Consider the following 14325-nt stretch of genomic DNA (forward strand, 5'->3'; position numbering starts at 1 on the left):
GGGGCAGGTGGCCCCACCCGGTGGGCCCCCGGGACCCTTCCGGTGGTCCCGGTACAATACCGATGACCCTGAAACTTGTCCCGATGGCCGAAACAGGACTTCCTATATATAAATCTTTACCTCCGGACCATTCCGGAACTCCTCGTGACGTCCGGGATCTCATCCGGGACTCCGAACAACATTCGGTAACCACATACAAGCTTCCTTTATAACCCTAGCGTCATCGAACCTTAAGTGTGTAGACCCTACGGGTTCGGGAGACATGCAGACATGACCGAGACGTTCTCCGGTCAATAACCAACAGCGGGATCTGGATACCCATGTTGGCTCCCACATGTTCCACGATGATCTCATCGGATGAACCACGATGTCAAGGACTCAATCGATCCCGTATACAATTCCCTTTGTCTACCGGTATGTTACTTGCCCGAGATTCGATCGTCGGTATCCAATACCTTGTTCAATCTCGTTACCGGCAAGTCACTTTACTCGTTCCGTAACACATCATCCCGTGATCAACTCCTTGGTCACATTGCGCATATGATGATGTCCTACCGAGTGGGCCCAGAGATACCTCTCCGTTTACACGGAGTGACAAATCCCAGTCTCGATCCGCTTAAAACAATAGATACTTTCGGAGATACCTGTAGTGCACCTTTATAGTCACCCAGTTACGTTGTGACGTTTGATACACCCAAAGCACTCCTACGGTATCCAGGAGTTACACGATCTCATGGTCAAAGGAAGAGATACTTGACATTGGCAAAGCTCTAGCAAACGAACTACACGATCTTTGTGCTATGCTTAGGATTGGGTCTTGTCCATCACATCATTCTCCTAATGATGTGATCCCGTTATCAACGACATCCAATGTCCATAGCCAGGAAACCATGACTATCTGTTGATCACAACGAGCTAGTCAACTAGAGGCTCACTAGGGACATATTGTGGTCTATGTATTCACACGTGTATTACGATTTCCGGATAATACAGTTATAGCATGAATAAAAGACAATTATCATGAACAAGGAAATATAATAATAATACTTTTATTATTGCCTCTAGGGCATATTTCCAACAGTCTCCCACTTGCACTAGAGTCAATAATCCAGTTCACATCGCCATGTGATTAACACTCACAGGTCACATCGCCATGTGACTAATACCCAAGAGTTTACTAGAGTCAGTAGTCTAGTTCACATCACTATGTGATTAACACTCAATGAGTTTTATGTTTGATCATGTTGCTTGTGAGAGAGGTTTTAGTCAACGGGTCTGAACCTTTCAGATCCGTGTGTGCTTTACAAATCTCTATGTCATCTCCTAGATGCAGCTACCACGCTCTATTTGGAGCTATTCCAAATAACTGTTCTACTTGGAGCTACTCTAATTGTTGCTCCATTATACGTATCCGGTATCTCTACTCAGAGCTATCCGGATAGGTGTTAAGCTTGCATCGTCGTAACTCTTTACGTCGAACTCTTTTACCACCTCCATAATCGAGAAAAATTCCTTAGTCCACTAGTTACTAAGGATAACTTTGACCGCTGTCCTGAGAGCCATTCTTGGATCACTCTTGTACCCCTTGACTGACTCATGGCAAGGCACACTTCAGGTGCGGTACACAGCATAGCATACTGAAGAGCCTACGTCTTAAGCATAGGGGACGACCTTCGTCCTTTCTCTCTATTGTGCCGTGGTCGAGCTTTAAGTCTTAACTTCGTACCTTACAACTCAGGCAAGAACTCCTTCTTTGACTGGTCCATCTTGAACACCTTCAAGATCATGTCAAGGTATGTGCTCATTTGAAAGTATTATTAAGCATTTTGATCTATCCTTATAGATCTTGATGCTCAATGTTCAAGTAGCTTAATCCAGGCTTTCCATTGAAAAACAGTTTCAAAATAACCCTATATGCTTTCTAGAAATTCTACATCATCTCTGATCATCAATATGTCAACAACATATACTCATCAGAAATTCTATAGTGCTCCCACTCACTTCTTTGGAAATACAAGTTTCTTATAAACTTTGTATAAATCCAAAATCTTTGATCATCATCAAAGCATACATTCCAACTCCGAGATGCTCACTCCAGTCCTTAGAAGGATTGCTGGAGCTAGCATACCTTTTAGCATCCTTAGGATCGACAAAACTTTTCTGATTGTATTGCATACAACCTTTCCTTACGAAAACTAGTAAGGAAACTTGTCTTGACATCCATCTGCCAGATTTCATAAATGCAGCTAATGCTAACATGATTCCGACGGACTTTAAGCATCGCTACGAGTGAGAAAATCTCATCGTAGTCAACTCCTTGAACTTGTCGGAAAACACTTCGCCACAAGTCGAGCTTCATAGATGGTGACATTACCATCCACGTCCGTCTTCTTCTTAAAAGATCCATTTATCTCAATGGATTGCCGATCATCGGGCAAGTCCATCAAAGTCCATGCTTTGTTCTGATATATGGATACTATCTCGGATTTCATGGCTTCTAACCATTTGTCGGAATTCGGGCCCACCATCGCTTCTCCATAGCTCGTAGGTTCATTGTTGTCTAGCAACATGACCTTCAAGACAGGATCACCTTACCACTCCGAAGTAGTACGTGTCCTTGTCGTCCTACGAGGTTTGGTAGTGACTTGATCTGAAGTTTCATGATCAGTATCATAAGCTTCCACTTCAATTGGTGTAGGTGCCACAAGAACAACTTCCTGTGCCCTGCCACACACTAGTTGAAGAGACGGTTCAATAACCTCATCAAGTCTCCACCATCCTCCCACTCAATTCTTTCGAGAGAAACTTTTCCTCGAGAAAGGACCCGATTCAAGAAACAATCCATATTGCTTTCGGATCTGAATTAGGAGGTATACCCAACTGTTTTGGGTGTCCTATGAAGATGCATTTTATCCGCTTTGGGTTCGATCTTAATCCTGAAACTTTTTCACATAAGCGTCGCAGCCCCAAACCTTTAAGAAACGACAACTTAGGTTTCTCTAAACCATAATTCATACGGTGTCATCTCATCGGAATTACGTGGTGCCCTATTTAAAGTGAATGTGGTTGTCTCTAATGCCTAACCCATGAACGATAGTGGTAATTCGATAAGAGACATCATGGTACGCACCATATCCAATAGGGTGCAACTATGATGTTCGGACACACCATCACACTATGGTGTTCCAGGCGATATTAATTGCGAAACAATTTCCACAATGTCTTAATTGTGTGCCAAAACTCGTAACTCAGATATTCATCTCTATGATCATATCATAGACATTTTATCCTATTGTCATAATGATCTTCTACTTCACTCTGAAATTATTTGAACCATTCAATAATTCAGACTTGTGTTTCATCAAGTAAATATTCTCAACATCTACTCGAATCATCTGTGAAGTAAGAACATAACGATATTCACTGCATGCCTCAGCACTCATTGGACTGCACACATCAAAATGTGTTGCTTCCAACAAGTTGCTATCTTGTTCCATTTTACTGAAACCGAGGCTTTTCAGTCATCTTGCCTATGTGGTATGATTTGCATATCTCAAGTGATTCAAAATCAAGTGAGTCCAAACGATCCATCTGCATGGAGTTTCTTCATGCGTATACACCAATAGACATGGTTCGCATGTCTCAAACTTTTCTAAAACGAGTGAGTCCAAAGATCCATCAACATGGAGCTTCTTCATGCGTTTTATACCATTATGACTTACATGGCAGTGCCACAAGTAAGTGGTACTATCATTACTATCTTATATCTTTTGGCATGAAAATGTGTATCACTACGATCGAGATTCAATAAACCATTCAGGTTTAATACTAATCTTGATGGTAGAGGGAGCGTGCGATGTTTGATCATATCAAACTTGGAAACACTTCCAACACATATCGTCAGCTCTCCTTTAGCTAGTCTCCGTTTATTCCGTAGCTTTTATTTCGAGTTACTAACACTTAGCAACCGAACCGGTATCTAATACCCTGGTGCTACTAGGAGTACTAGTAAAGTACACATTAACATAATGTATATCCAATATACTTCTATCGACTTTGCCAGCCTTCTTATCTACCAAGTATCTAGGATAATTCTACTCCAGTGGCTGTTCCCCTTATTACAGTAGCACTTAGTCTCGGGTTTGGGTTCAACCTTGGGTTTCTTCACTAGAGCAGCAGCTGAATTGCCGTTTCATGAAGTATCCCTTTGTTCCCTTGCCCTTCTTGAAACTAGTGGTTTCACCAACCATCAACAATTGATGCTCCTTCTTGATTTCTACTTTCGCGGTGTCAAACATCGCGAATACCTCAAGGATCATCATCTCTATCCTTGATATGTTATAGTTCATCACGAAGCTCTAGCAGCTCGGTGGCAATGACTTTGGAGAAACATCACTATCTCATTTGGAAGATCAACTCCCACTCGATTCAAGTGATTGTTGTGCTCAGACAATCTGAGCACAAGCTCAACGATTGAGCTTTTCTCCCTTAGTTTGCAGGCTAAGAAAATCGTCGGAGGTCTTATACCTCTTGACATGGGCACGAGCTTGAAATCCCAATTTCAGCCCTCGAAACATCTCATATGTTCCGCGATGTTTCGAAAACGTCTTTGGTGCCTCTACTTAAACCATTTAACTGAACTATCACGTAGTTATAAAAACGTGTATGTTCGATGTTCGAAACATCCACAAACGACGTTTGGGGTTCAGCACACTGAGCAGTGCATTAAGGACATAAGCTTTCTACTGTTCGCTTAATCGCTACTATCAACTTTCAACTATATTTTCTCTAGGAACATATCTAAAACAGTAGAACTAAAGCGCGAGCTACGACATAATTTGCAAAAGGTCTTTGGACTATGTTCAAGATAATTAAGTTCATCTTATGAACTCCCACTCAGATAGACATCCCTCTGGTCATCTAAGTGATCACATGATCCGAGTCAACTAGGCCGTGTCCGATCATCACGTGAGACGGACTAGTTAACGTCGGTGAACATCTTCATGTTGATCGTATCTACTATACGACTCATGCTCGACCTTTCGGTCTCCGTGTTCCGAGGCCATGTCTGCACATGCTAGGCTCGTCAAGTTAACCCTAAGTGTTTTCGCTGTGTAAAACTGTCTTACACCCGTTGTATGTGAACGTAAGAATCCATCACACCCGATCATCACGTGGTGCTTAGAAGCGACGAACTGTAGCAACGGTGCACAGTTAGGGGAGAACACTTCTTGAAATTTTTGTAAGGGATCATCTTATTTACTACCGTCGTCCTAAGTAAACAAGATGCATAAACATGATAAACATCACATGCAATCAAGTAGAGTAGTGACATGATATGGCCAATATCATATAGCTCCTTTGATCTTCATCTTCGGGGCTCCATGATCATCTTGTCACCGGCTTGACACCATGATCTCCATCATCATGATCTCCATCATCGTGTCTTCATGAAGTTGTCACGCCAACGACTACTTCTACTTCTATGACTAACGCGTTTAGCAATAGAGTAAAGTAGTTTACATGGCGTTCTTCAATGACACGCAGGTCATACAAAAAACAAAGACAACTCCTATGGCTCCTGCCGGTTGTCATACTCATCGACATGCAAGTCGTGAATCCTATTACAAGAACATGATCAATCTCATACATCACATATATCATTCATCACATCCTTTTGGCCATATCACATCACATAGCATACCCTGCAAAAACAAGTTAGACGTCCTCTAATTGTTGTTGCATGTTTTACGTGGCTGCTATGGGTTTCTAGCAAGAACGTTTCTTACCTACGCAAAACCACAACGTGATATGCCAATTGCTATTTACCCTTCATAAGGACCCTTTTCATCGAATCCGTTCCGACTAAAGTGGGAGAGACTGGCACCCGCTAGCCACCTTATGCACCAAGTGCATGTCAATCGGTGGAACGTGTCTCATGTAAGAGTACGTGTAAGGTCGGTCCGGGCCGCTTCATCCCACAATACCGTCGAAACAAGATTGGACTAGTAACGGTAAGCATATTGAACAACATCAACGCCCACAACTACTTTGTGTTCTACTCGTGCAAAGAATCTACGCAATAGACCTAGCTCTGATACCACTGTTGGGGAACGTAGCAGAAATTCAAAAAATTTCCTACGTAACACCAAGATCTATCTATGGAGAGACCAGCAACGAGTAGAAAGGGGAGTGCATCTACATACCCTTGTAGATCGCTAAGAGGAAGCGTTCAAGTGAACGGGGTTGATGGAGTCGTACTCGTCGTGATTCAGATCACCGATGATCAAGTGCCGAACGGACGGCACCTCCGCGTTCAACACACGTACAGCCCGGTGACGTCTCCCACGCCTTGATCCAGCAAGGAGAGAGGGAGAGGTTGAGGAAGACTCCATCCAACAGCAGCACAACGGCGTGGTGGTGGTGGAGGAGCGTGGCAATCCCGCAGGGCTTCGCCAAGCACCATGGGAGAAGAGGAGGAGAACTTGGGAGAGAGGGAGGGGCTGCACCAAAGGCATAAGGTATGTTTGGGAGGCCCTCCTACCCCACTATATATAGGGATCCCAAGGGGGGGGGTGCGCCAGCCCCTAGGAGATCCAATCTCCAAGGGGGCGGCGGCCAGGGGAGGAGTCCTCCCCCCCAAGGCACCTAGGAGGTGCCTTCCCCTGCTGGGACTCTTCCTTTAGGGTTTCCCCAGGCGCATGGGCCTCTTGGGGCTGGTGCCCTTGGCCCATGTAGGCCAAGGCGCACCCCCTACAGCCCATGTGCCCCCCCGGGGCAGGTGGCCCCACCCGGTGGGCCCCCGGGACCCTTCCGGTGGTCCCGGTACAATACCGATGACCCCGAAACTTGTCCCGATGGCCGAAACAGGACTTCCTATATATAAATCTTTACCTCCGGACCATTCCGGAACTCCTCGTGACGTCCGAGATCTCATCCGGGACTCCGAACAACATTCGGTAACCACATACAAGCTTCCTTTATAACCCTAGCGTCATCGAACCTTAAGTGTGTAGACCCTACGGGTTCGGGAGACATGCAGACATGACCGAGACGTTCTCCGGTCAATAACCAACAGCGGGATCTGGATACCCATGTTGGCTCCCACATGTTCCACGATGATCTCATCGGATGAACCACGATGTCAAGGACTCAATCGATCCCGTATACAATTCCCTTTATCTATCGGTATGTTACTTGCCCGAGATTCGATCGTCGGTATCCAATACCTTGTTCAATCTCGTTACCGGCAAGTCACTTTACTCGTTCCGTAACACATCATCCCGTGATCAACTCCTTGGTCACATTGCGCATATGATGATGTCCTATCGAGTGGGCCCAGAGATACCTCTCCGTTTACACGGAGTGACAAATCCCAGTCTCGATCCGCATAAAACAATAGATACTTTCGGAGATACCTGTAGTGCACCTTTATAGTCACCCAGTTACGTTGTGATGTTTGATACACCCAAAGCACTCCTACGGTATCCAGGAGTTACACGATCTCATGGTCAAAGGAAGAGATACTTGACATTGGCAAAGCTCTAGCAAACGAACTACACGATCTTTGTGCTATGCTTAGGATTGGGTCTTGTCCATCACATCATTCTCCTAATGATGTGATCCCGTTATCAACGACATCCAATGTCCATAGCCAGGAAACCATGACTATCTGTTGATCACAACGAGCTAGTCAACTAGAGGCTCACTAGGGACATATTGTGGTCTATGTATTCACACGTGTATTACGATTTCCGGATAATACAGTTATAGCATGAATAAAAGACAATTATCATGAACAAGGAAATATAATAATAATACTTTTATTATTGCCTCTAGGGCATATTTCCAACAACTACCACTCCCACTTCCATGCTGAAAACACATCTGCCAGAATCCCATTATGCTCCAAGGATCAAAACCCTGGAACTCCTGCTTGACTCTGACCAGGGAGACTCAACTAGATTCAACCTCTCGAGGGAGATGGAGCTGATGGATGAGGATGAGGACCTTGAGGAAAAGCAAGGAGAGGATTTTTTAGAGGCTGAAAATGAAGAAAATAGCATTGTAGAGCCTGAAGACCAGAATACCAACAACCAGTTTGATCTTGACTTCCATGTGCTATCTGGAGACATGGACAAAACCTCCAAATGGGGTCCAGTTCAAGCTGTTCGACCAAGTGCTAGCGTACCTGGAGATAGAAGGACCATAAATTGAAAAGGCACAACAACTTAAAGAGGTTCAAAACTTGGAAATTCAGAAAAAGCATGGTCAGAACAATGCCTCCAACTCCTTGTTTAACAACCTTTCCTTAATCTTGTTGCTAAAATAGGAATAGATGTTGAAGCACCTAACTCTAGTCCTTTGTCCTCTGGCTTGCATGTTAATGACATTGACTCTGCCAAAAACATGGTTGTGGGCCATGTTGATGGAAATTTCAATTTAGATAGTACTCATGTTCATGCTGTTAGAACAGACTCACAATCTAGTCCTAATGAAGGTATGTGGTCCTTAGTTTGCAAACGTAGAAGGGGCAAGTGTTGGTGTCAAAACAGGCAGATCTCGGGTAGGGGGTCCCGAACTGTGCGTCTAAGGCTAATGGTAACAGGAGGCGGATGACACAATGTTTACCCAGGTTCGGGCCCTCTCGATGGAGGTAATACCCTACTTCCTGCTTGATTGATCTTGATGATATGAGTATTACAAGAGTAGATCTACCACGAGATCATAGAGGCTAAACCCTAGAAGCTAGCCTATGTTTATGATTGTTGTTGCCCTACGGACTAAACTCTCCGGTTTATATAGACACCGGAGGGGGCTAGGGTTACACAGAGTCGGTTATAGAGAAAGGAATCTTCATATCCTAACTGCCAAGCTTGCCTTCCACGCAAAGGAGAGTCCCATCCAGACACGGGACGAAGTCTTCTATCTTGTATCTTCACAACCCAACAGTCCGGCATACGCATACAGTCTGGCTGTCCGAGGACACCTTAATCCAGGACTCCCTCAGTAGCCCCCGAACCAGGCTTCAATGACGGTGAGTCCGGCGCGCAGATTGTCTTCGGCATTGCAAGACGGGTTCCTTCTCCGAATTCTTCAAAGTACCTGTTGTAAATAGCAGTGCCCGGTCCCCCATTTAATGTTACGCTCATTGGCTTCTGAACCTTAACAGTCTCAGCCTCCACGTGTCGAGCGAATGCGAGAGGTCGGGGCATTTTTACATTTGCCACCCTGACCGTGTAAACAATTTGTCTATTAAAGAGACGGGGATCTTCAGATCCAATCCACACCATCTTCCCCAAGCGAGGAATCATCAGAGCGTGCCCAAAAAAACCACTCCAACATGGCCGGCGTTCACAGCTCTTCCTCCCGCTCTTGCAACACCAAGCCGGGCGATTGGGAGAAGTGTTTCGTATCCCACGGCCGATTAGTGAAGTTGCAGACCCAAGGGTACCTACCTCCTGCATATCTAGTCCCTGTTCGAGACAGATTGGCTTCCTTCGATGGCGGGGAGCAGGTGGAGAGCTTTGCCAACCCATCCAGAGGGGAGCGAGTATACCTCGTTTCCTACTTACTGAGGGGTGTCGGATTTCCGATCCATCCGTTCCTCCGCAGGCTTCTGGAGTTCTACGGCCTCCAACTGCACAACTCCACACCTGCCTCCATCCTGCATATCGCAGGCTACGTTGCTCTTTGCGAGCTATTTATGGGTTAAGAAGCTCATTTTGAGCTATGGAAGAAGCTATTCTGCCTCGTCCCCCATAATCAAGGGGGATCGATATTCCAAGTGGGCGGAGCCGAGATATGGTGCATCACCGGGACCGGATACTTATCCGGCACACCGAAGAAGGCACCTGAAGAGTGGCCCTCCGAGTGGTTTTATATTGAGGATGTCTCCCTTCCCGACCCAATCCGAATGGGTCTTCCTGAGTTTATGAACGCTCCACTGAGAAAACGGCTTAACTTGCGTCCCCGGAGCCCCAGAGAGGAAGATAGCAGGGAGGTCCTTCAATTTATGAGCAAGATAAGAATGCTCGCTCAGTCCGGACTATTAATAGTCGAGGTTATGGCGATATCCATAATGCGGAGGAGGAAGAGGAAGCCATCCATGACCGTATCCTCGAGAAGTGAAAAAGGAGGACGACGTGTGCCCTCGCCTGGGGGCAAAACCGGGTGGTTCGTGCCATGGCCGAACTGCCCGCCCTCCCCCCTCAAAGAAGAGGAGGAGGAGGCCAATGATGTGTCGAGCAGCTTCGATAGTGAGCAAACTTGACTCGATCCGTTTTGCGTCATCTAGCGCTACTTCCCTGACAATGATGCCAAGGGAAACGACAAGGGCAAGGGCAGCCATGGATGATCTTTCTCCATAGCTTTAGTATGTAGAACATGCCAATTTTGGATAGTGATAGGTCATGTATGATGTAGTACAGCATATGCCAATTTTTGGTAGTCCGATGGCATGGACGATTAAGTAGCCGGACGATATGTGTGGGATCAAGATGTATTTACGTAGAGTTACATTTACGTTGCGTGTGATGAATTTGAGGATTTGCTAATGAGGTACCCGGTAGTGGAAGCAAATATTTGTGGGATGTCCGATCACTGTCCAATTAGCTAGGTATGGCTATAGATGCTTTTACCTAGAGCTTGTATCCTTGTCTGTGGAAGAATACTATACCTAAAGAATACAACAACGTCACCGAAAAGTTTCACTATATACCTTTTGCATGAGAAGTTTGCATATGTTATTGACACTTCTCCATATAGGAAATCTCCTCCATTAAATACAACAAATTAAATCATTATTCATGTGCCAAAAGAAAATAATTAGTTCATTATTAGTGCATCATTATGATCTATTGATTTTTTAATATTTAGTAGTACTTCACTAGACTTTTGTTATTTATTTTTGTTCAATGTTTGCCTAGTAACTAGGATGAGCATGTTTTTTCTTCATCAGGAATACGTGCATTGCATATGCACGCTAACTTGTGAAATATAAAGTTCTAACTGCGGAAAGGAGGAATGAAACTAGGTACCCTGAAAAAAGATAGTAAGACAGGAATAAAGCCAGGCGATGAATTGCATTTTCTTAGTACGCAAAATTGCATTTGATATGACATGATTGTAGGACTATCGAGCTGGCCAGCACAAAAATTCTTCTACTGCAATCCTATTATCCTTTATCCAACATAAATATACGCTCGTGGATCTGGTCTTCGTAAGTGTGTGTTAGTCTGTGTTTCGATCTACTCTTCTCTTAACCTGTGGTGATTGTTGTTTTGGCGTGCTGGTCTTATTGGATCTTAGCACGACGACTTCCTGACCATCTACTACAACAAGTTTTCCTCGGCTCCGATGAGGAAGAGGTGACGACGGTCGCGCGCCTTGAGCTCACTCCAGTGTTTGTAGTCGTCGCTACATGGTCTACGGATCTGGATGTATATTTTATTTCGGATGTTCTTTGTACAGTTTCGACGGTTGATCAATACTTCCTCCGTTCCTAAATATAGCATCTTTTAGAGATTCTATTATATGGACTACATACATAGAAAAATGTGTGAATCTACACTCTAAAATATATCTATTTACATTTGTATGTAGTCCGTATTGAAATATCTAAAATATATTTAGAATTTAGAAACGGAGGGAGTAGTAGCCTCGTAAAGTCTCCGATCCGGAAAACGCAACAAGGGAGAAACCGAGAGCAGGCCGGTTATGGAGTTGTCTTTCTTCACCGGCAAGGCCGCAGCAAAAACGATCACAAAACAGAGACGGACTGACGGCCCGGGCCTTTATATACTGGAGCCCCCGGCCCCCGGTCGACGCACACGCGTGATAAAGCTAGCCCCAACAACCGACACCTTGACCCAGGAAGAAAAAGCAGCAGCTGATCGAGTCGGCGAGATCAATGGCGTTGCTCCATGTCGTGGCTTGGAGGCTTTGCGACCTCGTGATGGTACCTCTTCTCTCCTACCTTCGACCCCTCTTGCTGCTACAAATGTTACTATTTCCGATTTGGGTACGAAAATCTTCATTAAATCTTCAAACTTGGGCCGATGAAAATCTTCAAACTTTCATCTCTGTTCCTTGCAAATCTTACTTGGGTTTGTGTGTTGCAGGGTCTTCTCGAGCCAACCGCTGTCGAGATGAACGTCGATGATGTTGCTCTGGAGGTCTTCAACTATCTCCGGAACAATCCAACCGAGGGTGATAAAGATTTACCCCTTGCTGAAGTGACCAGAATTTTCAAGGCTTTGTCTGAGGTGCAGAATAAAGATGGTGCCGCTGCCGCTACAAGCAATATTGCCTCCTTGCACTAAAGAACCGAAGAATGGCACAAAGTCGTTTTATACAATACTCCTACTAGAAGTCTACTAGAGTGTCCTGTCAACGTATGTAATGTTAATTTTGGATCTTTCCTATTTTCTTGCCTCGCCTATGAACATCTGTTGTAGGTTTTTGCTCGATGATGGTACTCCTTGTTTCCTTGAATTATTAATATCATATGGTAATAATGGATGGGTGGTTTGAAAGAAAAGAAAAAAAATCCTAGCACATTGTAGTGGTGGTTAAAGCCCATTGATGGACCAAGTATCGTCCTTGGGCACGTCCACACTGGGCGTTTTTTTTTTTTTGAGCATCAGTACAGACACAAGCGCTCATATACACGCGCATACACTCATCCTTATGAACGCACACACGCACACCCTACCCCTATGAGCACCTCTGAGAGACTGAGCCGGCATATCATCTTGAGATTTACGAAGCCACCGTAGGCGCCTCGTCGTCGACGGGAACGTCTCCTCCCACTGAAAGCGCATCGCCGGAAATCCTGAAATAAATCCAGGAATAATGCGAGCACCAGGATTTTAACCCTGATGAGTTGGGGATACCACTGTCCACCTAACCATCTCAACCACAGGTTGGTTCGCATCCACACTGGGCGTTTGAAGGTGTGTCGGGGTTTCTTTCCCACCGATATCCCGATCGATTGGTAGTTGGATCCTTCAAATCCTGGCTTCGGACGCGCCGCGAGGCACAAAGAGATGCGTCAGACGTTTCCTTCTTTTTTCCCGCATGTGGCGCATAAACAGTTTAATTAGCATACAGTTAGCAGTTAGTGCCCCTGGCTAGCGTCTTGGGTTGGAAGATAAGCTCTTTTCTAACTGAGGCAAATATACCAGCGGCACGAAAGTTACAAAGAATGACCAGTATGGTGCCTCAATTTGAAAAATACATAAAAGTAGTGCCTAAACTTGTGTTTTGGTGCATATATGGTGCAAACTAAATATGCAGCCGTACACGACGCCAGAGTGGCATGACAGCATGGCGGCGGGCCCACTGTCAGTGAATGGGTATATGGCTTGAGCAATTCTTTTTGCAAAAGCCCCCTGATTTAGTAAGAAGCTGGTAAAAAAGACCCGAAATGCCACATTGCATGTCTATGATTGCAGGGCCCACCTGTCCGTGAGCAATACAAAGGCATAATTACGTAAAATAGTGCATACTGGGATCAAATTTGCATCCTCAGAGCAACTCCAACGGGCTGACCCAAACGGATGGCGCTTTTATCCGCTTTTTGTTCGTTTGGGTCGGTCATCCGCCCGGCGTCCGCCCGGTTTTAAATTTGGGTCGGCAGTGCACCCAACGCGCCGACCCATTTCATGTCCGCACTCAATTGTTAAAAAATGCCCGCGGCCATAGATCATGCCAGCGCCGGCATATAATGCCGGCTTCAAAAAATATCACCACACAGTTCATGCTGGCGCACTCGCCAGCGGCCGGCACACATGCCACCACACAAAAAAGGGGTGGGACTTGAGTCCGACCACGCCATCGCGGCCCCGTGGTCATGCCAGCACACCTGCCAGCATACAAAAAAAGGATGTCCCTCGCCGCCATAGATCACTCGTCGTCGAACTTGAGCATGTCGACCTGCATCTTCTTGAACCACGGCCTCTTTCTTGGCAACACTGTGTTGAGATCCACCTTCATGATCTCCACCCCGGTCATCATGCTCGCGAGAGCCACTTCTTTCGCCTTGGTCTTGGTGTTGGCGGCCTCGATCTCTAGCATCTTGGCTTGCTTCTCCGCCTCCATCTCAAGCATCTTGGCTTGCTTCTCCGCGTCCATCTCAAGCCTCCTGCTTTGGATCTCCATGAAGGCGTTTATTTGCTCTTCTTTATAATGTCGGCGCTCCTCCTCCCTTGAGTCCTTCTTGCTCATCATGCCCTCCACGCTTGCGATCAAGGCGTCCGACACCGCATTCCGCTTGTCCTCCGTCTTGGAGTTGGTCCTCCCCCGCGGCCGTGCCTTCTCACC

The sequence above is a fragment of the Triticum dicoccoides genome, chromosome 1B, assembly GCF_002162155.2.
Source record: "Triticum dicoccoides isolate Atlit2015 ecotype Zavitan chromosome 1B, WEW_v2.0, whole genome shotgun sequence".
Classification (NCBI taxonomy): domain Eukaryota; kingdom Viridiplantae; phylum Streptophyta; class Magnoliopsida; order Poales; family Poaceae; genus Triticum; species Triticum dicoccoides.